Raw genomic sequence first — 26790 nt, 5'->3', positions numbered from 1 at the left:
AAAGCTATTAAATTTTTGTGAAATTAAAGACCTAAATAAAAAGAGGGATTATACTCTTCATAGATATGAATACTCAATGTTGTAAAGATGTCAGTTCTCCCCAAATTGATATATATTTTATTGGAATATATTCAATGTAATTGTAATCAAAATCCTAGTAGATTTGTTACAGATACTAGTAAACTGATTCTAATATTGATAGAAATGCAATGATTCAGAAATAGCAAATATAGTCTTGAAGGGAAGAACCTTAGTGGAGGCCTCACACTACCAGATATCAAGACATATTATAAACCTAGAGTGATTAAATCATTATAATATTGGCACAAGGACAGACAGACCAAGGAACAGAAAAAAATAGTTCAGAGACACTTGGAAAAAGCATGTTCAATAAAGATACAGGTCAATCACATATCATTTAGCAATAAATGATGCGTGACCCCTACCTCAAATCATATATTGAAAGCAATTACAGACAAATTATAAATCTATATATGAAATGTAAAGTAAAAAAATTTTCTGTAAGTTAACATAGAAGAATATCTTTTCGGCCTTGAGATAGGCAGAGATTTCTTAAATGAGATGCAAAAAGTGCCAACTACAAAGGAAAACAGTAATAAATTGGAGTATATAAAATTAAAACTTCTCTTCATCGTGACACTATTAAGAGAGAGAAAAGGAGGACTTCCCTAGTGGTCCAGTGGTTAAGACTCCGTGCTTCCACTGCAGGGGGGCACGGGTTTGACCCCTGGTTGGGGAAGTTCCGCATGCCGGTGGTACGGCCGAAAAAGAGACAGAAAAGCAAGCCAATAGTGGGAGAACATACTTGAAATACATGTATCCAACAAAAGAGATCACCTAGAATATTATACAACAAGTTTCTAAAACTTATTCAAAGCAATTCAACAAAATAAAAAGCAGACAACCCAGTAGAGCAAATAGACAAGAGGACTGAGTTGGCACTTCACTAAAGAGCATATTCCAAATGGCCAATAGATACATGAAAAGATGCTCATCTTCATCAGTCATCAGGGAAACGCTCATTAAACCCACAGTGTGGCAAATTTGGGAAGAGGAAGAAACAGGGTTGGTTCAGCTTAAATGTTGCTCTTTCTGAGATGCCTTCTTATCTAAAGACAGTACTTGATAGAGTTTATTTCACCTCTAGTCAATATTTGCCCTATTTTTGGTGACCCACATCTAAGTCACCTCTATTGTAGTAGACTTCTCAGAGGGAATTCCCTATGGTGGGGTGTTTTGGTAGGAAGCGAGTGTCCAGAGCTAACCACCCAACACGGTGGCCAGAAGCTGAGAGAGAACAGCTTCATGGTTCAGGTAGGGGGACAGTTGTGTGAATCAAGCCCGTTCAAGTAAAACCTTGCTGTTGGTTCCCTGGTTCTCGGCTGAGACACAGAGACACAAGGGCAGAGACCCAGTGAGCACAGTTTTCTGCAGCACCACCTTTTCAGTGGTTCCTGCTACCCAGTCTCTGGACCACTCAGGGTTCTAGTTCACTTTCCAAGTCCACTTGTCCAGACTCCCTTTGATCCTAAGAGTTCCCAATTACCTTCTAACCTAAGTGGATTTCCTTGCTTACAATCAAGTATCCTGTCTGATGCATCTTTCTCTCGTTCATTTTTTTTCATTATAGTTATCACAGTGTACAATTACTTTATCTCTTTGTCTACTTGGTGCTGACCCTTACCTAAGAGTAAGCTTCAGGAAGTCAGGGTTCATATCTGTCTTGTTTTCCACTGTACCCCCTATACTTAGAACAGGACCTGACATATAACAGGAGCTCAATGAATGCTAGCTGAATGAATGAATGAATGGATGGATGGATGAATGCCTCCTTTGCTTACTTCTCTGCTGTCTTGTCTGTTTCTTCACAGACAAAGGGTTTTCAGCAGCCATCCCCTCTGTAATGTTTAACTCAACATATTTTCTGTCAAGACATTTTCATCCAATGATTAAGAAGCCTGCATTTCGGGAACCTAGCTTTAAGACAGACCTAGGATTTAATTTCAGGATGAAAGACTAGAAAGCTGCCTCATGTTGCTACTTCTCCAATATGCCCAGATATTTATATTAACCTTTTAGTTGCTAAACAACAGTTCTCTTTTCTCTCTCACTAACATTCTTCTATTCCACAAAGTAGATCATCATGACTTTATGAATATCCATCATCTTAGGGAAATAAACTAAGCCATTTTAAAATTTTGAACAGAAACAAAACAAGACTTTTGTTTTGAATAAAAACAAATTTTTAAATTTCTCTGAATTGACCCTCTTGCAAAACACAGTAATAACCAGGGTTTTCAGTCTTTAATAGAATTACAGAATGAAGTATCAGGTAAGGAAGAAGGATAGAATAAGGAGATATCCTAATTATAACTTATTTTCAGTGAGTGTGGTTTAGTGGAAGGAAGTCAGTCTTCAGGATTCAGTATTTTTATTCAGCTTTAAAGCAAAATTAAATTTTTTGAAGGTGGGCTCAGAACATGGTGGCCCATCCTCAGAACCATAAAAATAGAGTAAAAGAAGTCCTACTTGGAGTTAAAAAACTAGACCCAGTGATGCGGATAATGAGAGGTTGTTATTGTCACCTATAGCCTATTTCACTGCAGTAAACCCACAAAACAAAAATACCTGTGATAGCCGTTTGTGAGAGCCACAAATATCCAAGTGTTAGGAGAAGGAAGATGTGTCACTTCTAGGCAGAGCCGTGGATCTGTGCCATATCCCCCCTCCCTGCTGTGATGATTGTAGAAGCATATGCTGAAGGGGACCTTCCATCAGCTAAGGCTCCTGGGTGACTTCAATGAACAGATGGCCCTGCTGACCCACAATGAACACGTAGTATAGGCAAGAAATAAACTTTTATTGTTTTTAGTGATTGAGATTTGGGAGTTTGTTACTACAGCATAACCTACTTTATCCTGACCTGATCCCTAAATATGAGATGCTGCCAGAACAAAAACCTAAAATGTGTCGTTGGCAGTGACGAGGATGATGAGTCACGTTACCCGATGGTGAAATATCTGGTAAAGCTGTTGCCTGAAGTTACTTGGAAGGTAGGTCACGTACCTAGTGAAGTTGTAGCTCTAGGAGAAGCAATTAAAAAACCATAATGTTAACAGTATGATTTGGCTGTATTTGACAAGTTATTACAGAGAGAGAGAGAGAGAGAGAGAGAGAGAGAGAGAGAGAGAGAGAGAGAGAGAGAGAGAGAGGTTGCGTGGTTTGCAAGCAGGAATGAAAGGCAAAAGAAAGAGTCCAGAAATTCAGAGATTTGCAGAGTTGGAAGACAGACTGCTTCTCATAACAAATAAAATAAGAGATCAAACAATGAAAACCCAGTTTTACAGCAAGAATCTAATCAAGGCTATTCCCTCATATCCACATTTAAAACCTCCGAATGGATTAATATGTGGGAATAAAGGTCCAATCAGAATGGGACTTTAGGGTTGACTCCCTTCAAAAAGGGTGCGTGAGAATATGTGGATTGTGGGAAAGGCATTTGGTGGCTGAAATGTGGATTATAGTAGTCCTCATGGCTTTTCACAAACATTTTGGTTTCCTTCTCCTGAGCACATGGTAGGATTGTACTTCCCCTCTCCATCTGAAATTAATCCTGACCATGCCATTGAATTTGGTCAATAAAATGTGAAAGGAAATCATGGATGTTGTTTTGGGGCAGAAACTTTTCTTGTTTTCTGGGGGTTTTTTTGGCCACACCACGCAGCCTACAGGATCTTAGTCCCCCAACCAGGGATGGAACCCGTGCCCCCTGCAGTGGAAGAACGGACTCCCAACAACTGGACCGCCAGGGAATTCCCAGGACAGAAGCTTTAAGAGCCAGTGCTGACTCATCATGTCCTCTTCCTCTTCTTCCCTCTGTGTTGGTGTCTGTAGAAGCACGTCTTGAGACACAACCTCCTTTAGCATGGGTTCCTGAGTGACTACAACTCATACATCTTTCTGCCTACTCAACATGTAATGTAAGCAGAAATACTTTTATTGTTACTCCACTGAGATTTTAGAGCATTTTTTTGCTTCTTATCACTGCACCCCTAATCTATCCTGACCAATATAGTGACCAGTGTGTTTATCTCTGTAGGAGGAAAACATTAAGCAAAAAAAGGAAATCCACAGCCATAAACTTAAAAAAAAAAAAAAGCTACATTGGACTATATACTAATTTTAACTTTTGTATGGTAAAAGACACTACAAAGAAATCATATGCTAGAAAAGACACTTGCAATACATATATAAAAGCTTAACATTAGCTATCTTCAAAGACCATCAATCAGTTGATAATAAAACCACCCAACAGAAACAACAGGCAAAGGATACAGGAAGCTGAGGTGGACATTTGTTGTTTCCTTCTCCAGCATTGTTTTTCCTTCTGCCAAAAGCACATAGATTTTCCTTTGGAGAAACTGCTCATCTTACATTCTCAGGCATGTGATTGGGTAGGTTTGACCACACCCTCAGCTCCAATGGGTCCCAGACTAGATTGAGTCACATGCCAAACTCTGAACCAATCATTGAGATTGGGAATGATTGGATAAATGCTGGCATTTCCATGAGATATTTCTGAACAGCTTTTTAAAAATGAGATTGCTCTAGTATGCTTACATAGAAACATGTGCATAATATATAGTTTAATGAAACAAGCAAGTTTCCAAGTAACGTGTATACTCTGACCACAATTTTTTCCAAATATAAAGGGGGGAAAGCCTATAATACATGTGAATATATCTTTGTATGAGCACAGAGAAAAGCGTGTAACATACAGATAATATCGTTAACACTGTGTGCTTGTTATTAGACCATTGTTTCAGGTCCAGAAACCTTTCATTCTGCTTTGTGATGCTACGGCTGAGACTCCACAAACTGCATGTCTGGTTTGCCAGCTGCTGTCTGTCACATTCTGTTAATACGGGGTGCTGGAGGGACTTCCTATTTGCCTCCTGAGGGCTTCCTGTTCCTGTCAGAGTAGCCCCAGTAATTTTTCACCCTGGCAGCAACAGGATTTTCCACATCCCCAGAATGAGCTTCTTGATGACCCTTTAGAGCACTGGCACTCCAGTGCCCGCTCCTCAGAGGTCTGGGTCCCATCTCCACAAGGCCCCTTCTCCAAGTTTCTGGGTTCAAACAAACTTGGCCAATTCCCTTTGTTCGCCAGCCCTAGGAGTGGGGAGTCACTTCCTGCGGCTTCTCTGTTACCTCAATGCCCCCTTTTGCCTCCTCAGTCCTCTAGCACCTGTTAAGTCAATTGTACTAGTTTGCTATTGCTGCTCTAATAGGTTATCACAAACCTAGTGACTTAAAACAACACACATGGGCTTCCCTGGTGGTGCAGTGGATAAGAATCCGTCTGCCAATGCAGGGTACACGGGTTCGAGCCCTGGTCCGGGAAGATCCCACGTGCTGCAAAGCAACTAAGCCCGTGCACCGCAGCTGCTGAACCTGAGCTCTAGAGCCTGCGAGCCACAACTACTGAGCCCACATGCCACAACTACTGAAGCCTGAGCGCCTAGAGCCCGTGCCCCGCAACAAGAGAAGCCACAACAATGAGAAGCCTGCGCACCACAATTAAGAGTAGCCCTCACTCACTGCAACTAGAGAAAACCCGTGCACAGCAACGAAGACCCAACGCAGCCAAAACATGAATAAATAAATTTATAAACAAACAAACAACATACATTTATTATCTTACAGTTCTGGAAATCAGAAGTCCAAAATGGGTTTCATTGGGCTAAAATCAAGGTGTTAGCAAGCCTTCATTCCTTCCAGAGGGGCTAGAAAAGAATCTCTATCCTTGCATTTTCCAGCTTCTAGAAGCTGCCCGCATTTTTTGGCTCGCGGCCCCCCTCCTCCACCTTCAAAGACAGCAGCACAGGACCTTCAAATCTCTCTCTGACTCTCTTGCTTCCCTCTATTCCTTTAAAGGACCCTTGTGATTACACTGGACCCACATTAATAATCCATGATAATGAAATTTCCACATTTAATCATGCAGGAAAATGTTAAAAATATATGAACATTTAATGGGACATTTACCATATAATGGGACTATCCCATTATAAAACAATAGATACCCTACAATCCAATTTTCAAAAGGTGTATTTATACATGGAAAAACTATGGACAGGTATACTCTAACACATTAAACTGTGGTTATCTCAGAGTATGGGGTTTTGATTAATTTTTATTTAAAATGTTTACTTCCTTGTATCTTTTAAGAGAAAAGTTAGATGTGTCATACACACACACACACACACACACACACACACACACACACACACACACACATACATAGAGAGAGAGAGACGGAGAGAGAGAGAGATTGATTTATATATATCTTTGAGATACAACTTAGGGGCCCTACTGCTATTTCACCTGTAACTCTTTAGCTACAGAGTAATATTATAATTCCGAAGTTACTGCTTTCCGCATCCCACACAACAAGGTAAAACAAAGTAGCTCTAAGAACCAACAGGCGGTCCTGATCCCAGCAAGAACTGCCTAAGAACTAGCCAGCTATTCTTCAAAGCCTATGGCAAACAGTAATCTTTCCATCCGTCCCCTCCTCCTCCCACTCCAGATGACTGTCACTGCACCTCCTCTGCATGCCCTAGGCACTTTAGTGACACCTCAGAGGCATTCACATAAGAATCTTCCCACCTAGAATAGAAGCACCTGTGGGCAGGAATCCCATTGTAGTTTGAGAATTACTCTCAGTTCATAATATGAGTGATAGCTTTGGGGTCATTAAGCCCTACTTAATCTCCGGCAAGTGTCTTGAGTTCTTTGAGTCTCAGTGTTCTCATCTGCAATTTGGGATAATAAGGTCCACGTGACATGACCGTAGAGGTGTAACTGCTAAGAATCAGGGCTTTGGAGTTGAACTGGGCTTCTTATCCAAGCTCTACCACTTGTGTGCTTGGTATTCTTAGGCAAGTCACTCTACCTCTGAGCCTGAATCTCCTCCTCTACATACGAAGAATCATTGTAATACCTACTTCAGAGGTTTGGTGGAGGGTAAATAAGAATGTGATCGTGATGACCTCACTGGTCCAAGGATCAGCATCACCTTTCCCCCAGGTGACGGCATTGGCCTCCTCATGTCTCCATGCTTCTCCCTCCAGTCTCTGCTCAACACAACAGCCAGGGTGCTCCAGCTGAAGCTCCACTACATTCTGTCATTCCCTGCCAGTGGGCATCAGCAAACTATGACTTACAGGCCAAATACAGCCCATAAACTCAAAATAGTTTTCACATTTTCAAATGGTTGGGGAAAAAAATCAAAAGGGGAATAATATTTTGTGACACATGAAAATTATACAAAATTCCAACAGTGTACATAAATCGAGTTTTCTTGGACCACAGCTACACTGGTTTGTTCACACAGTGTACCTCCATGGTAGATGGCAGCTTTCTGAGTAGTTGTGACAGAGACTATACCGCCAGCAAAAGCTAAGATATTTATTTACTATCGGGCCCTGTACGGAAAAAGTTACCAACAAGGGAAGCCCGTTTTTATTATTTTTGATTGATTAGTAGTATGTATACAAGTGCCTAACATAAAACAAACTCGTAGATTTTAATTTCCTTCCCTTCCTTTTATATCTTACAGCGCTTGAAAAGTGTCTTATCCTTACTAAGCCCTCACTACTCTGGTGACTTTTCACTCACCCCTGTGCCCATCCGTATCAAACCAAATACTGGGCCTCTACTCCTTGTCCTGTCCAGCTCCCAACATTCAGCTCTGTGGCTCTGTCACCAGGGGGAAAGTCTGCATGTGATTGAAGGGATACTAGTGGCCCCATCTTACCAAATCTGCCTGAACTACTGCGGACGGTGCTGTAAAGAACTCTAGTTCTGATACCAACCTCAGAAAGACTATTTAAAGGCAAAACACTTCGGAGGTCTGGATGCTTGTACCTAAGATAAAACTGTTATAAAGTCTCCTGGGTTTGGAAAAAAACTGGCTGTGTAATCACCATGGCTTGGCTTTGTTTAAATAAGAGTGTTTGAGGAATGCGTTCAGGACTATTTAAACTCAGATCATTTAAATTCTGAAGAATTCAAAAAATAAGGGTAAACACTTAAATGATTTTAAAGATAAGCAAGATAGGAGACTATGTAACTTACAGAGCTTCCACCCTTCGTTCTGAGGGTCAAGTCATTTTATGTGGAGTGTCTGGGGGGAAATAAAGGTAGGGGGTGGGGGAGATGGAGTCCAGGTGTACAATGAAGTCATACATCTTGGATTTTCTGGGGGCACACTTAATATCAAATCTTGTGGCATTCAACAGACAGTGTATGTTGGATTTTTATTTCTGAGAATATGGCCATTTTAATCCATTTAGATCATCTATTCCAACACCCTTATCTTACAAAGAAGAACATGAGGTCCAGAGAGGGATTCGCAAATGCTAGGCATAATTCCTGGCACATAGGTGCTAACTAAATATTTGCCAACTAACTAAAATTGGACCAATGACTTGCTCAAAATTAGTAAGTTGAGGAGTTAGGACACTTCCTCAGGCCCTCTCAGCTAGAGACCATCAAGCCCGCCCTGTGCAGCCTCAACTCCACACAGGTACCAGGCCAGTATTGACCACCATAGAGAGAGCATTAGCCAACACAGGTCCTTCAGGCAGGTGGGTTTGGGATTAAGCGAGCTTCTGTACCCTTGTTGGGGCCTCTGGGCACCAGTTATATATTTCTCCAACGCCTATCTCACTGGTAGCACGTGATGCTATTTTTTAAAAATTAACAATGATTTCTTTCTTTTTTTTTTTTTTTTTTTTTGCTGTACACGGGCCTTTCACCGCTGCGGCCTCTCCCACTGTGGAGCACAGGTTCTGGACGCACAGGCCCAGCGGCCATGGCTCACGGGCCCAGCCGCTCCGCGGCATGCGGGATCCCCCCGGACCGGGGCACGAACCCGCGTCCCCGGCATCGGCAGGTGGACTTGCAACCACCGCGCCACCAGGGAAGCCCAATGATTTCTTTTTTAATTTAATTAATTTATTTAATTTATTATTTTTATTTTTTGGCTGCGTTGGGTCTTCGTTACTGCGCGCAGACTTTCTCTAGTTGCGGTGAGCGGGAGCTACTCTTCATTGAGGTCCGCGGGCTTTTTAGTGCGGTGGCTTCTCTCGTTGCGGAGCACGGGCTCTAGGTTCACAGGCTTCAGTATTGTGACCCGCAGGCTCTAGAGTGCAGGCTCAGTAGTTGCACATGGGCTTAGTCACTCCGTGGCATGTAGGATCTTCCTGGACCTGGGCTCAAACCCGTGTCCCCTGCATTGGCAGGAGGATTCTTAACCACTGTGCCACCAGGGAAGCCCCAGTGACACCATTCTTACAGACCCTTTTGAGAAAGCCGTCTTGCTCTGAGTCAGGTAGCTCTGCAACCTATGCCCCCATCTGATTAGATAGAGGATAAGGCCCAGGTCAATGGTGGCCATTTTTATAGACTGGAAATACAGGAAGTCTGGAGGGTGTCAGGCATGAGACTCTGACAAACAGGCACCTTCTCCACAGCAGAGTGACTGGTGGACCCACCAGAACTACTCTTTAGGGCACAGTCAAACAGAAGATGTAGGGGATGCTGTGATGTGCCACCACATCCCCCCTTTAGGATTGAGGCACTCATTTTTCCCCACTGCAGGCATTCTTGGCTATTCACAACCCACCCCTCTCCTAGACTTGCCCTCAGACAAAAATTATACCCCTTCCCCAGGAGCAGCCAGCAACTAATTCCCTGTGAGAGTACAAAGGCCTGACCCCATTGTCTCAATCTGAAGCACCTTTGAAAGGCCATTCCAACTCCAGAATTCCCCATGGGGTTGGCTGAGGCCTTTGTACTGACTGCATCGAAGTCCAACTTCTCCCTGATCTCTTACTCCTCATAGGTATTGATCTTGAGAGTTCTTTGCAATAAACTTCCCGCAGACAGATAGCCACCTCGGAGTCTTTTCCTAGGGAATTCTAAGACAGAAGGGGAAGCAGACAGTGGAACAGAAGCCTAGACACGTTCAGAGAAGACACTGAGCAAAAGGCATGAGGTAGCAGACACCATGTCCTCGCACAAACCATTCAGAAGTCAGGAGCTACAGTTAAAAGGAGAGAAGAAAAGTTGAGAAAGCTCAAATCACTTTCCCAATGCATTGTTAAAATCAGTTGAAGTAACCTGAGTTGTCTGTCTCCTTTCCTTCTAACCAGAAAGAGCCTTAGGACCACACTCAGCTGGACATGTGCCTCCTGTCCTTTTTGTTTTTCCACTTCCTGCCTTCACTCTGGGACCACGTGGCCAGGACACTCTGCCCACATGCATCAGCCTCTCCCTTTGAGGAACTGGCCAGTATTCTCTAAACCCCCAACTTCTGGCTGCCGTCTACTTCTGAATCAACTGATGACCCAGAACAAAAGTGCTTCCTCCTGTCTGACTGTGAGTACTGCATGTCCCTTTGGACACTGTCTTGGATTGCTGCCCCCCCCCCCCCAGGGGGGCTAGTTCGATGGCAGGGTCATTTTTCCTAGCTCCATGCCCTCAGGCTCTGGCTCCCGTTCTCTCCCCATTATCCCGTGATGTTGAGGGTACAGCCAAGTACACTCAGGTTCTATAACCTCCTTTTCCTTTTTGGCTTTAGTTTCACCTCTAAGAAAATACAGACATGGCTTCTTACAATTTTAGTTTTTTCCCCTCATTTCTTGCTCTCTTTGTCTGCATGTCTCATCCTTTAGCAAGAAACCTTCTTAAGTTTTAAAAGTTCATTAGGTCAGAACTAAGGGTTATGGAGAACATCTAACTAGTAGCATAAGGTGTTCACAGTGAGTCTGAAATATTAGTTCAACTATTTCTTGTCATAATATAAAAGATGATGGATCGTAAAAAGTTGCTTTAAAATGGATTTATTTACTTATTTTTTTAAATGTTAGTATGCAAAAGTTTAAACATACACACAAGAAATCATATAATACTTCATGTACCCATCATCCAGCCTAATTTATCTAAAATGTACATATTTATTCTACTTTGTTCAGTTGAGTGAACGCAGTCAATAGATGATGAATCAACTAATTTACTTGCAGGTAACTCAAGGTCAACCTAAAATGACAACCACTGATCACTTTGTCTGACTGACCTGCGCGTTCCGTGCCTCCCACATTGAATTGGTTGGCAAAAATGAATGATTCTTCTACACATCTCTTGACTTTATCCCCTTCTATCTCCACCCTACTTCTATAGTTTAGGGACCTCAGTCATCTCTTGACTGTATAACTAGATTTTATATCTTGAAATTTTAATATGTTGTCAGTTCCCACCACCCCCCCCCCCATATTTGCTCCTCTCTATTCCTCCCATTCAAGCAGAGGGTCAGCTCTGAACTCTGAAATCTTGGGAAAGATCTGATGCAGAGCAGAAGGCAGAAGCAGGCAAAGCTTTCTCACTTTTGTTTTCCCAAAACCCAAGGAGCTTGAGGGAAAATTAGAGGGTTTGCAAAGGGAAGAAAGGAAGAACGATATTTGCAGGTATAGATAGCGTCTAGGGGCAAAAACAGAGTTCCTTGGTGGGGGAGGTCCCGGCTCCACAGGGAGCCTGGTTCTGATTCCTGGGAGGGAGCAAGTCCCCAGGGAGGAGTGGCTACTGGCTGCATCTAGGGGGGGTGACTATAAGCAGACTCACAATAGATGCCCAAATCCCCAGCATGGCACAAAGATAACAGAGAATTGCTGGGCCTAAAGGGACCATGTGGGCAGGACTGTTGGTTGTCTCAGTGGTACCACATGTCTGATGGGAGCACATTGCCACACACCCCCACCTCAGCACTGGGGGAGACTCTGGAGCTGTACAGCATCGCCCCTGTCGGTAAAGCAGGGAAGAACTCAGTTCCAAGTCTCAGCGGGATGGCCAGTGAATCAGTTAAGTAACTTGCCCACGTTTATACAACGGCTAACGCATGGCACAGCTGGTATTTAAGGCCAGGTCTCTCGGCTTTACCCCCCCAATTACTCTTATAGAATTGCACAAATTCAGTGCCTTAACGCCTCCATCAGCTTCCTGAAGAGTGACGGATACCCTTCTGTCCCAGAGGCATGAAGGTGTATCAGACACAATTTCAGGTGACCCCTCTCCTGAGGCAGCTGTGGGAGGTGAAGGAGCTCAGGCTGGCATAGCCTCAGACTCTCTAAGACTCACTGAGCCGTATGACGGTGTCCGGCCTCAGGCTCCTCGTGAAATGGAGCTATAACACCTACATCACAGGGCTGCTGGTGAGCATGAGATAAGATAATGGAGATGAAATGTACTATAACTAATGTCTGGGTTTAGGAGAAATATCAGGAAGAACAATGACAACTAGCACTTTCATAGTAATAGTGACGCCCTGAGGCCTGCTGGACCTTCTAGGGCAGTTCAGTTCCTGGAGACCAAGCTCTCTAGGATCTCAGCCTCTGCATAGCCTGCTCCCTTTTCCTGGAACATCTTGCCCTGCCCTGCCCTCCTCTCCCTTTGCAAACTCCTATTGATCTGGTCTCACTGTAAAATGTCACTGCTTCTGAAGGCCCTCCGTGAACCATGTGTGACAAGCCCCTTCTCTGGGCAGTCCTACCTGCATGCATCGCCCCTTTAGCACTGAAATTCCCTCACTCACCAGCCCATCAGCACACTCCTCTTCCCCTCAGCCTCCCCTCTCCAACTAAACTAGCAAGCTCCTGGAGAGTGGGGGCTGTGTCTTGTTTATCATTGTATTTCTAAGGTCTAGAAGAGGGCCTCACATATAATAGACACTCAGTATTTCAAAATCCGTTAAATGAAGGAAGGTACAAATATACCCTCTGAGTCATCAAACACAGATTCACTTATGGCTCCCAGTAGTTTCAGTGCCAAGTATGTCTTACTATAATTGAATTTCCTAAAAATTGGTAATCCAAATACAGTTTAAATATAACATAGCTAGTCACCAACCACCCATAAGCAGAACATAAGTTGCTCCTTGAAGGGCTTGATAATTCTTTGGCTTACCTAAGAAAGTTTAAGAAACATTTGCTGAAAACATTCTCTGACATAAATTGTACCAATGTTTGTTAGGTCAGTCTCCCAAGGCAAGCTTACAAGTTTGCCTTGTGCACGGCAAAGGAAACCATAAACAAAACGAAAAGACAACCTAAGGAATGGGTAGAAAATATCTGCAAACCATGCGACCAACAAGAGCTTAATTTCCAAAATATACAAATAGCTCATACAACTAAACAACAAAAAACCAAACGACCCAATTGAAAAATGGGCAGAAGACCTAAATACTGTAGACATTTCTCCAAAGAAGACATACGGATGGCCAACAGGTACATGAAAAGATGCTCAACATCACTAATAATTAGAGAAATGCAAATCAAAACTACAATGAGGTACCACCTCACACTGGTCAGAATGGCCATCATTAAAAAGCCTAAAAATAACAAATTCTGGAGAGGATGTGGAGAAAAGGGAGCCCTCCTACACTGTTGGTAGGAATGTAAGTTGGTGCAGCCACTATGGAAAACAGTATAGAGGTTCTTCAAAAAACTGAAAATAGAATTACCATATGATCCAGCAGTCTCACTCCTGGGCATATGCCCAGACAAAACTATAATTCAAAAAGACTCATGCATCCCTATGTTCATAGCAACTCTATTCACAATAGCCAAGACATGGAAACAACCTAAATGTCTATCAACAGATGAATGGATAAAGATGTGGTACATATATACAATGGAATACTGTTCAGCCATAAAAAAGACCAAAATAATGCCATTTGCAGCAACTGAATGGAACTAGAGATTATCATACTAAGTGAAGTAAGTCAGAAAGAGAAAGACAAATACCATATGATATCACTTATATGTGGAATTGTTTGGGGGCACCCCACAGGCCTACAAGGCCTGTGCTTGCCTGGCCTCAAGACTGAAGAAAGAGTCCAGAATCAGCAACAGAGACACCAGTGGTTTAATGGATGGGGGAGCTTACACAGCTGAAGCAAGGTCCTGGAGTGACACCCCACCGTGTGCGGTGAACTGGCGGGCAGGACATTGTGGTGGTCTTTGCTCCTGAGGGGGAGGGGAGATGATCAGTTATAGGGGAATTGACGTCAGGTGAGCTCATTAGTTACCAGGGAAACCAGTAGAGGAGCATGTCCCTCAGTGCCCCTTTGATAAGAACAATCACTTGCTGGGCCCTGGGGCAAGTATGATGTAGGAAGGTCAGTCATGTGCGTAAGATATAGTTGAAGCAGGCACTGGTCAGCCAGGGGATGTACAGAGAGCAAGAGAACAGCCACCTTGAGTGGCCTGACCATACAGGAATCTAAAACATGACACAAATGAACCTATCTACAAAACAGAAACAGACTCACAGACATAGAGAACAGACTTGTAGTTGCCAAGGGCAGGCGCGATGGGGGTGGGGCAATGGACTGGGAGTTTGCGGTTAGCAGATGCAAACTATTATATATAGAATGAATAAACAGCAAGGTCCTACTGTATAACACAGGGAACTATATTCACTATCCTGAGATAAACCATAATGGAAAAGAATATTTTTAAAAATGTATGCATATGTATAACTGAATCACTTTGCTGTACAGCAGAAATTAACACAACATTGTAAATCAACAATTAAAAAAGTTCTTGAACCGAAGACAAAAAAAAGAAAGACAAAAAAAACATTTGCTGAGTAACTGTTCAACATAATATATCCTTCCTTGACCAGTGTGGGGACAAAATTCAGTGCATAAATTCTTACTGCTCACCACAAGCTGAGGTGTGTTCTATGTTTCATAAATTAAAAGAATTGGGAACAAGTCTTTTCCTCTTAAAAAAAAATCAAAGTCTAGTATATTAAGGCCTGATGCCAGGAGCTATGAGATCGTTGGGGTAATCTAAAGTCCAGATTCTAGACAGTCCGGCCTTCAATTTTTTACAGTCTAATACTGGAAGATAATAAAGAGTACACCATTCCCATCTTAACCTTGGCTTCTGCTCAAGTCCACAGATTTGAGCTCCTGTCTTCTGCACCTGAGCTGGTCAATGAGCAGTTAATGAACTAAGAAGTTAGCCAAGCCCTAAACCAACAACTGCCCTAAATATTGACTAGACTGATGAGCCACAGACATTTCACAATGAATGATGGGGGAAAATTCAGTCTTACGGCAAACAGAACCAGATTAAAATGTCTCCCGTAACCCCATGGCAAGCAGCTGGGCCATTAAAATCACAAAACGCCACTTAGTCTAACATATTTTGTTTGCCTGATGCCCTCTGGAGCTGTTTATCTCTCTGCAGAGATGACACAGGTATGTGATATCCTGGTTTTATCTTAGGTTGGAGTGAGAACAATGAGGTCTTCTATAAAGTTTTGGATGGCTAGTCTCCAGAGAGCCGTCTTTTGCAATACCCAGTGAACTCAGAGTACAAATGATGCATTTACTCCTAAGGAAAAAAATGGACGTAGAGTTACAGAGTTTTTTCCCTGTCCGGCTTCCATATCTCCCTCAGCTTTGTCTTACAGAAGAAGAAACTGTTATGGGTCCGGGGCTGGGTATCCGGAGCAAGCGGAGCCAAGAATCGCCTTCCCTGGGAGTCTAGAACCAAGGCAAAGAGATTCCATTTTCAGTGGGACTGGTTTATAGACAAGACTTACAAACTCAGGATCTGGGAGTGGCGACTTCTGCCACATGGACTGTAGAACAAAGAAAGCCAAAATGCAGTCAGAAAAAAGGAAAGAAGGAGAGGATGAAAAATGAGAGAGAAACTTCTGACAACATTCCACGTTCTTTTCTGAAACTTGGCTACTTATGGGGATTCCGTGAGACTCTTCTGTACCTCATAATAGATCCCTTTCTGCTTAAGTTGGCACAATTTGGTTTCTATTACCGATTTGTAATTACCGATTACATTTATTCTACTACCAATTTGGCTTAATCTATTGGTCAGAAGATTCAAAACTAATACACAGGCAATTCTGTGGTAAATATAAACTGCAATAGGAATTTGAGCACATACAATACAATGGTGCTAGGACACTGTCAAGAAATTCTTGTGGAATGAATTGAGATCAGTGATTTGCTGGTCAATGCTTAACAACGGGCTTTGTTTGTGGGGAGGCGGGAGGGGTAAGCCCTAATTTGTAGCATTTGCCAATTTCCAAGGTGTAAATGCTCCATTCATGGTCAGTTTCAAGCTATGTGAAGTCAGCACACACAGAGTTAGAGCAGCATACTATTCTATAGTATTTCTACAATGCATATACAAAGGATGTAAATTACCTCAAGAGCATTGCTAACAGTAACATGTAGTAAAATAATTAGGAAGTGATGAGTATTGAATAAGTATTTATCACTTTTGTTTTAAATAGAATGTAGTTAATATATTCCAGTTTATGCAATTTGATTTTAATAATGGCTGTTTAATAACTGAAATTCCTGTCAATTTGACCATCTGCTTTTGCAAACTTGTACAAGCTGGCTCTAGCATACCACGGATTCAGATGAATGTTTGTTGGTCAAGTTCACATACAGGTTTAATACTGGGTTAATATAATAGCTAATACAGAGTAATCTCACCTAACTCTTTACTGTTAGTGCTCGACATGACACATACATTCTTTTGTTGTTGTTCTTTCTAAGTCAGAACTTTCTCATTCCCTTTGGAAGCTTCTGAATTTTTACTTCTTCTTTCAAAAGAAGTGATGCCCCACCCTTTCCAAGCCCTCATCCCCCAACCCCAAGCTCCCAACCATCTCCTCTGGGACATCGGGTCATCAATTGCAGTTAGTACATCCCAAACCAAACTCATTATTTTCGGCCTGAACTTGCTCTTCCTCCCCCGTCTTCACCTATTTTACACCCTAACCACAAAGAACTATTTGTTTCCTATCTCATTTAATACCATCCCAATTCACTCTGTTTACCAAGGTGGAACTCTGAGTGCAGTGGCTCCCAGCCTTGGCTACATTCAAAAACACCTGCACCTGAGTCCCACAGGCAGCAATTCAGACTTAATTGGTCTGAGGTGTGGCTTGGGCATTGGGGGCGGGGAGACTTAAAAGATTGCCAGGTGATTCTGATGTTCAACCAAGTTGCAAACCACTGCTTTAGTGTCAACCTTACCGACTCCCTCTTAGCATTTATTATTTTAAATGGGCTGCCAAAGACCAGTCAATTCTGCCTCCAAAATGCCTTTCAATTCCACTGCAAATCTCCTTTTCTACTCTCCTTGCTCCATCACTCCCTCACCTGGACTTCCATAATTGCTTGTTGACCCATCCCCCACAGTCAATCCGTCCTCCTCTAGAACCTCCTCTTGCACTTACCAGAGTGATCTTTCCCAAATACAGGTCTGGTCGTGTCTTAACACGCACTGAAAGCCATTATAGTGGCAAGCAGTTGCACCACAATATTTGGATGCAAGAAACATTGCATCTCATTATCTTTCTCAATCAAATTAAATTGACTTTGAGTGTCCATTTTCCAGAAGAGTGGCTTATTATTGACTATCTTCTTTCCTAGGATTATACAAGAATCCCAGGAGGCCCCAACAAGCCAGGAAGTGTGGCCCTTCTAGGTCCATCTTGGTCACTCACTGCTGACATGCTATTTACACAACTTATGAGCCAATTCCATCCCCTTGGAGTCAAGCAGGTCACAAAGATCTTTCACCCAGACTTCCAGGCCCCAGTGTCTAGGGTCTGGCTTCCCTGGGCCACCCTCAGTCTGGGGCACTGTGTGCCAGTGGTTGCCCAGGAGTTCACCACCCATGAACCCCCTATTCCAGAACACTCTGTCCCTTGCCTGTCTTGGGGAAACTGATTGCCTCCTCAACCCTGGAAGACTTCCTTTTCCCAGAGGAACTAATTTCAGAGTTCAATACAAAGTCCTGTTTGCTGAAGGGTACCTGGCCTGGCAGGATGAAGCAATCCACTTGGCATAGAGGAGAATCCTGGCCCTGGCCTGGTCTGAGCAGGTCACATACCTGGGCCCAGAAAGAGTGTGGGGCTGGACTTTCCTGGTGATGTAGTGGTTAAGAATCTGCCTGCCAAAGCAGGGGACACAAGTTTGAGCCCTGGTCCAGGAAGATCCCACATTCTGCGGAGCAACTAAGCCTGTGCGCCACAACTACTGAGCCTGCGAACCACAACTACTGAGCCCGTGTGCCACAACTGAAGCCTGCGTGCCTAGAGCCCGTGCTTCCCAACAATAGAAGCCACCGCAATGAGAAGCCTGCGCACCACAATGCAGAGTAGCCCCCCCTCACTGCAACTAGAGAAAGCAACGAAGACCCAACACAGCCAAAAATAAATAAATAAGTAAATTTATTAAAGAAAAAAAAAAGTGTGGGACCAACACCACCAGTGCAGGTAGTTATGACTCTCCCTTTTCTAGGCTTTTGTTGTGGACTCACCCATTGTCCTATCAACACATATCTCTTTTACTTAACCCTGTGGAGTTACAAAATAATAGAAGGAAGGAGTGGTTTGTCAATGATTAACCAACCTATTGTTGGTCACATTCTTGCAGAATCTAGCATCAGCCCAAAAAGAGCTGGGAGTCTGGGAGGAGTGCCTCTACTCTATTCAACTGGTCCCTCAGCACCTTCTTGGCCACTTCTAGCCACTCTCCCTGGGTACACAGGGAACGTGGTAATGAGTTACCTGTAGTTCGCCAAACATGCACCCTCTTGTGGCCTCCATAACTTTGCTTACGCTGGTCTCTGCCTCTAATACCTCCCCCCTCCCCCTTTCTATACCTGATGAGCTCCTATTCTTAACTTAACACTCACTTCTATGTCATCTAATCTAAAAATCTTCCAAAAGCATCTCACAAACACTTGATACATACCTCCATCTTAGGCCCCATCACGTTACTATCACTAACACTACACGTGTTGCTTCACCTCTCAAGTACTCACAGGCAGGCCTTGTGCTAGTGAATATCTTATGGACAGGAACTGTGTTTTCCTTCAGCGCCTTTCACAAGTCAGGCATATGTTAGATGCATTCTAAATTCCTAGAATTTTAGAGCTATAAGGAACCTTGGAGTTCATCTAATCCAGTGGTTTTCGAACTCTATTTTAGTTCTGCAATCCCTCTTCAGACAAAATCTTACATGGAAACGATATTTAAATAGGTGAGAACAGAGAAGCTCTAGTTAAAAAGCAAAGGAGATGGTGGTGGCGAGAGAGAGAGAGAGAGAGAGAGAGAGAAGCCCAGGGACCCCCCTCCACAGGTCAAAATCGAAAACCCACAGGTCTTGCTCAATACCTTCATTTTGCTGATGAGACAACCATGGTCAGGGAACAATTCTATCTCATTTAAACCTACTCCACCCTATATCTTAAGAAAGTTGTCACTTCACTCTCTCCAATCTCCTAGAATCATCATGGACCATTTTTAAAGTCTTTGTGTGATAAACGATTTCCTTTGCCATGTATTATGCATCCTATTAACCAGTTCTTCAAGGAAGGTGTTTATAGGCAAGTTATTACTGTGTCAGGATTGCAGAAACATGTACAGCAATTATCTGGGGTTTTTTTAAATTGCTTTAAAAAATAAATTTCACCTATAATATTGTGTGGGTGTTTGTAAAATTAACAGGCCTGAGTCTGTGCCACATAGTTCTGCCAGTGTGCCTCCGTGAGCAGTTCCAACCTGCAAAAATCTCTTCCAGGCTGAAGATACTAAGGAAGTATCTTTAGTTTCTTTTGACAAGGTCCGGTTTGTTTTTTGTTGTTGTTGTTTAATTAATTAATTATATTTATTTTATTTATTTATTTTTGGCTGTGTTGGGTCTTTGTTGCTGCGTGCGGGCTTTCTTTAGTTGTGGCGAGCAGGGGCTACTCTTCGTTGAGGTGCGCAGGCTTCTCATTGCGGTGGCTCCTCTTGTTGCAGAGCACGGGCTCTAGACACGTGGGCTTCAGTAGTTGTGGCACGTGGGCTCAGTAGTTGTGGCTCACGGGCTCTAGAGCGCAGGCTGAGTAGTTGTGGTGCACGGGCTTAGTTGCTCCGCGGCATGTGGGATCTTCCCGGACACAGGGCTCAAACCTGTGTCCCCTGCATTGGCAGGCGGATTCTTAACCACTGCACCACCAGGGAAGCCCTTTGTTGTTGTTTTTAAATAATCCAGGAAGTGGACCAAAGCACTCCCTTCCTTTATAAGCCACAATGCATTGAGATGTAACTTCGAGGGTGGAGGCATTTGCTTATTCTTAAGCAGGTCCTGGGTACTTTCAAATTATAAGGAAAGTAATTGGAAATTCTTTGGGTCAGATCACAATTGCCTCAGGAGTAAATGCATATTGTGAATTCCTGCAGAGAGGATATTGTCAATTCCATTACAGTCACAACTCTTTAAATCAAACCTTTTCTCTCCTTTCCACCATCACCACCCTAAGTCAGGTCTCACCACCTCTTGTATGTACCATTGCTTTCGCCCTCTAACAAATTTCTCCGTCTTCAGTTTCAATCCCTCGGACCCAGCTTTTTGTTTTCTTTTGTTGTTTGTTTAACATCTTTATTGGAGTATAATTGCTTTACAATGGTGTGTTAGTTTCTGCTTTATAACAAAGTGAATCAGTTATACATATACATATGTTCCCATATCTCTTCCCTCTTGCGTCTCCCTCCCTCCCACCCTCCCTATCCCACCCCTCCAGGCGGTCACAAAGCACCGAGCTGATCTCCCTGTGCTATGCAGCTGCTTCCCACTAGCTATCTACCTTACGTTTGGTAGTGTATATATGTCCATGCCACTCTCTCACTTTGTCCCAGCTTACCCTTCCCCCTCCCCATATCTTCAAGTCCATTCTCTAGTAGTTCTGCGTCTTTATTCCCGTCTTGCCCCTAGGTTCTTCATGACCTTTTTTTTTTTTTTTAAATTCCATATATATGTGTTAGCATACGGTATTTGTTTTTCTCTTTCTGACCTACTTCACTCTGTATGACAGACTCTAGGTCCAGCCACCTCACTACAAAGAACTCAATTTCGTTTCTTTTTATGGCTGAGTAATATTCCATTGTATATATGTGCCACATCTTCTTTATCCATTCATCTGTCAATGGACACTTAGGTTGCTTCCATGACGGACCCAGCTTTTGAGCTGCTGCTAGAGAGGACTTTTGCAAATGCACTTGAGTCCTTGCAAAGTGATGGTGACCAAAAGGGCCTTCTGGGACGCTGATCTGGTTCTGTTTCTTGATTTGAGCTTTTGGTTACATGGATGTGTTCGCTCTGTGAAAAATTCATGAATCTGTACATTAATGATTTGTATACGTTTCTGTCTTCATGCATCACTCTCCCGTAGCTGGTTTATTTGTGCTGTTAGACTGTGATCCAGGGATGCTTCTTTCATCATCTTTGTATCCAGTATCTAGCACACAGTGGTTATTCTACAAATTATTGTTGAATATTATAGGCATAAATAATTAAACGAATAAATGGAATTGAAGACTCAGGTGGCAAGGGCTATAGGATTTTATCTAGGGCGGGATGATTAGATATACAAGAATGGAATTACGAAAAGTGGGGGAGTGAGTAGAGTAGAGGGTCGGTAGGAAGGTTATTTAGAAGTGTTGTGTTCAGACAGGAGGAAGACCAGAGTGAAGTGAGGCACTCATAGAGCACCTGCCAGCACAAGCCACACTGGCATCCCCACACCCTGCCCCACTTTAGGCCAGCTCTCCTTCTTGACGTCCCTATTCTGGGACTGCAATCCTCCCCATCACAAAGGCACCAAAACACCAAAACTCCTCTTTTCTCTCTTTTTTGTCCCCCTCCACCTTCCATTTGCTGCCAAACTAAATGTTTCTTTAATCAATCCTCCTTCCATTCCCATCACTGGCCCCCTTGTTAAGATTCTCCTGGATTCTTAGTCTAATTGTTCCTACCTGGTTTCCCTGTTAGGACTTTATGTGACATGGAAATGGACTGATTTTTTTGAAAAGAAAAGAAAAAAGACTGGAAGGGAAGAGTCATTAAAAGATTACAGGGATGGGGCTTCCCTGGTGGCACAGTGGTTAAGAATCCACCTGCCAATGCAGGGGACACGGGTTTGAGCCCTGGTCCAGGAAGATCCCACATGCCACAGAGCAACTAAGCCCATGCACCGCCAACTACTGAGCCTGCGCTCTAGAGTCTGCAAGCCACAACTACTGAACCCACGTGCCACAACTACTGAAGCCCGCGCCTAGAGCCCGTGCTCCGCAACAAGAGAAGCCACTGCAACGAGAAGCCCACTCACTGCAACGAAGAGTAGCCCCCACTCGCCACAACTAGAGAAAGCCCACGCACAGCAACAAAGACCCAACACAGCCAAAAATAAATAAATAAAATAAATAAATCTATATATATAAAAGAAAAGATTACAGGGATGACCTACGGAACCTCAAAAAAAAAAAAAAAGCTAGAGTTAGGGACAAGAAAAGTCACCAAGGCTCGTTTGCTGCCTCTTTCTGTGCACTTCTTGGTAATTTTAGTCTACGCATCTTTCTCCTGTTCCTCAGACCTCATGGTGGAAAGCATGGCCATTGATCCACACACCGAAGTTTTACATCAGCTTCCAAGAGACCACACCGGACAGGGATGAGAATCTCCCAGGCTCAATACCAAATTCCCATGCAAGGGACTCTGATTAGTCCCCTGGGTCAGGCCTCTGCCCTGGAATCACTCAGTTGTATTCTGGGGACACCATCCAACTGCGACAAAGACTGTCCATGATTGAGCACCGTTGCCATGAGGAAGGGGTGGGGCCATTACCAGAGAAGAGGAGCTGGACAAACAACCCAAGGATGAATTTACACCTTTGGCTTTGAATCTGCCTGGCAAGCCACCACAGGTCTATCTTTCCCAAAGGAGAGCTCTGATCAGGTCACCTTCACTCAGCAACTTGACCTCAGCTGCAGGGTCACCTCACCTGTGGTCACGCCCCAGGGCAGCCTACAGCTGCCCTACAGTGAGACCAAGTGAGGTGGGGGGCCTATAGTCCTGGCCATTAACCTGACCTGGGACAACGCTGCCAGGCACTGCTCCTGGCAGAATTCCCCACCCAGTTGGCTGAGGCTTTGCCAAGCTTGCATTGCAATTCCACTTCCTCCTCTGTCCTTCCTGCTTCCTCTCACTTCCTTCCATGGTTGTTGACTCTAATGCACTCTGTCTCCGTGTCTGCTTCCAGAGGAGCCAAGCTTTGACAATTGCACGGATCCTTCTGCCCACCTAGGTTTCCCATTTCCTATCATCTCCTCCTGCCTCAATTCATCCTACCCTTCAGATGCCACCTCTTCTCAGAAGCTTTGCCTAGGTGCCCCCATCAGACGTATTCTCTCCACCCAGTAATCTCTGTCACCACCTCAGATGGTGTACCTTTTTTACTGAACTTGTCTGATTCTCCCCAGTATTGTAGCTATTTGTGAGCCTTTCCACCAATCCCCCAACCTTCCCATAATACACACTAATCAGTGAGCTCTTGGAGTGGAAGTCAGTTTTGCTTTTTTTTTTTCCTCTTTCTCCAGTGCTCTGCTAAGTACATGGTCAGTCCTCAGCGCGGGATTATTAATGCTCCCAAACACTTGGGAGAATCAGGCAGTAAACGAATATAAACCACCAAAGGTCTTTAAAAAATTTTTTTTTCCTTGAACAAGACAGGACAGAAATAAATTTTAAAATACCAAATGTTTGCAGAAGTGTTTAATCTTCGCTCCTAGTCTATAAGCTCCTAGACAACAGAGACTAAATCTTATCAATGTATTCATATCCCTCCCAAGCACGATTTTAGGTCAGTGTAAGTTAGAGGCTAAACCCACCAGGTCTGCAGCTCACTAGGCCTGGGGTCTCATCTTGACTCCGTCATTTACTTCCTGCACACCCTTGATCAATTCACTTCATTCATTTAACCTTTAGTTTTTTATCTGCAAAATGGGAAATACCTGTAAAATACCTGCCTCACAAGGTCGTTAAGGGACTAAATGAGATAACTGTATGAAGTATAGTGTCTGGGTCAAGTAAGAGTTTGATAACAATTAGTTAATTTTGTTTATTATTAAAGGGTGTTCTATAATGTTTACTAAATGAATGAGTGAATACGAAGAAAGGAGGAGGAAGAAAATAACTTGGAGAAAATCTACGTAGACATTTGCTGAAAGCAGAGACCAGGAGTTATAGGATGAGATGCCGAGTCCTGTGAATTTCATAACTCTGTCATCCTACTTACGAGTGTTTGCCCATAGTAGGCACTCAAAAAATGCAACTCTTCCAGAGACCAAAATGGGACAGGAGATAAAGGAAATAGATGTCTTAGACTAGGGCAACTGTTCTCAAATCATTTGGTCTTAGGATTACTTTACCCTCTTAAAAATTATCAAGGATCCTAAGAACTTTTGTTTATGTGGGCTGTAACTATCACTATCTACAGTATGAAAAATTAAAAATGAGGACATTTTAAAATATTGTTTTATTCTTTTGAAAATAACAGTAACAAACTCGCGTTACATGTTGACATAAATAATATTGTTTATGAAAAATAACTATATTTTCCACACAAAAAATGGTGAGAAGAGTGGCATTGCAAATTCCTTTGATGTTTGGCTAACAGAAGACAGCTGGATTCTCATATCTGCTTTTGCATTCAATCTGTGACATGCTGTTTTGGTTGAAGTACATGTAGAAAACCTAGCCTCACACAGATATGTAGATGGAGAAGGGAGGAGTATTTTAAAAGCCTTTTCAGCTAATTGTGAATATTCCTCTTTGCTACCACTCTAAAACTTATTAAGTTTAACTTTATTAAATCAAATAAGTTTCTTAAAGGTCAGTTTCAATGTGGATTATGAAACCACATCACGAACCTTTCCCACTCTGTTATATTAAAATCCATGTACTTTGAATGGATCATTTTACTCGTGTGTGATTTTGTAACATTATGTTTTGGTCATTTAGAAAGTATTGGCTCACTGAGTTATACAGAACTTCCAAATGTTGACATAGCTCATTGTATAATATCCCAAAAAAAATCACGTTTGTTAATATCGCCACTAATCTCATCAGAAAAGTCTTTCAGTGTTGGTAAGCTGTCAAGTTCTCAATGGCAAATTCAGGTTTTCCAAACTTCTAGTTTTCGGTTAAAAACCTGAATTTTATCATTGGCAACAAATGCTATCAGTTACTTTCCTTAAGGTGACTGGCATACTTTGTTTATATTTAAGAGAATGTCTACCAAATATTCAAGTTTCAATAACCACCCTTGTCAGTTTTTGCCAGTCTTCTTTCAAGTAAAAATGGTGTTTCAGGAAAAAAACAGGGAATTCAGTTTGCATCTCAGAACAATTGCACTTCTCCTTGAGACAACCATTGTTCTTCAGTAGTTAGTAGAAGTGTTTTACTTGTACTTTCCATTTCATCATACAGGGTAGTATTAAAAAGACAGGTACTAAAGGGTCAAGATTTAATAAAAGTCATACTTTTACTGCTTCCTTAAGGACACTCTTAAGTGAATCCAGCTTTTCTTTTCAAACTGAGAGTGCAGCGTGGTGAAAATTGCAACGTCTACCAGTACACTTTGCTGCCACTGCCTTACTTCATGCTAGGGTGCCAGCAATTGTGCCCATCACTGCTTTTGTACCATCATATCATTGCTTTTGCACCATCAGTGCAAATGTTAACCTTGGGAAAAAAGCCAATTAACATCTTCGTATTATTATGAAAATAGTCTTGACAGACCCCCTGGAATGGTCTTGGGATCAACAAGGGTCCATGTACCACACTCCATAACAGCTGGACTATAGAAAAGAAATTGAGAAAACAATAAGTCATAACTCAGGCTTCCCTGGTGGCGCAGTGGTTAAGAATCCGCCTGCCAATGCAGGGGACACAGGTTCGAGCCCTGGTCCGGGAAGATCCCACATGCTGCAGAGCAACTAAGCCCATGTGCCACAACTACTGAGCCTGCGTGCCACAACTACTGAAGCCCGCAGGCCTAGAGCCTGTGCTCTGCAACAAGAGAAGCCACCGCAATGAGAAGCCCGTGCACCGCAACCAAGAGTAGCCCCCGCTCACCACAACTAGAAGAAAGCCCGCACGCAGCAATGAAGACCCAACGCAGCCAAAAAAAAAAAAAAAAAAAAAGTCATAACTCAAAGGATTATGGCCTAGAGGAGGGATTTGGGGAACTACAGGGAAATTTGAAGACAGAGTCCCTGGAAGGGACCATAGAAGACCCCTAGGGTTGGCAGATTTCATAACTGAAGTTTTGGTTATCTTTGTTTTTAAGTCCTCTAGGGAGACCCCACCCCTTTATTGCCTGTACCTGGGGAGGACTGCTCCCAACACTAGTTTTTTCTTTTTAATTTAATTTTATTTATTTTTTATACAGCAGCTTCTTACTAATTATCTATTTTATACATATTATTGTATATATGTCAATCCCAATCTCCCAATTCATCACACACACACCCTTTCCCCCCTTGGTGTCCATACGTTTGTTCTCTGCATCTGTGTCTCTATTTCTGCCTTGCAAACCAGTTCATCTGTACCATTTTTCTAGATTCTACATATATGCGTTAATATACGATATTTCCAACACTAGTTCTTGTTACACCCCTGTTTTTTGTTTTCTGGCCGCGCAGGGAGATCTTAGTTCCCCGCCCCTGCAGTGCAAATGCTGAGTCTTAACCACTGGACCACTGGGGAAGACCCTACAACCCTGTTTTTACGAGACCCTGAAGGCCTGTGACCTGCCTGCAGTTCTC

The sequence above is a fragment of the Leucopleurus acutus genome (assembly GCF_964270905.1).
Source record: "Leucopleurus acutus genome assembly, chromosome: 1".
Taxonomy (NCBI): Eukaryota; Metazoa; Chordata; class Mammalia; order Artiodactyla; family Delphinidae; genus Leucopleurus; species Leucopleurus acutus.
Note: the sequence above shows the minus strand (reverse complement) of the source record.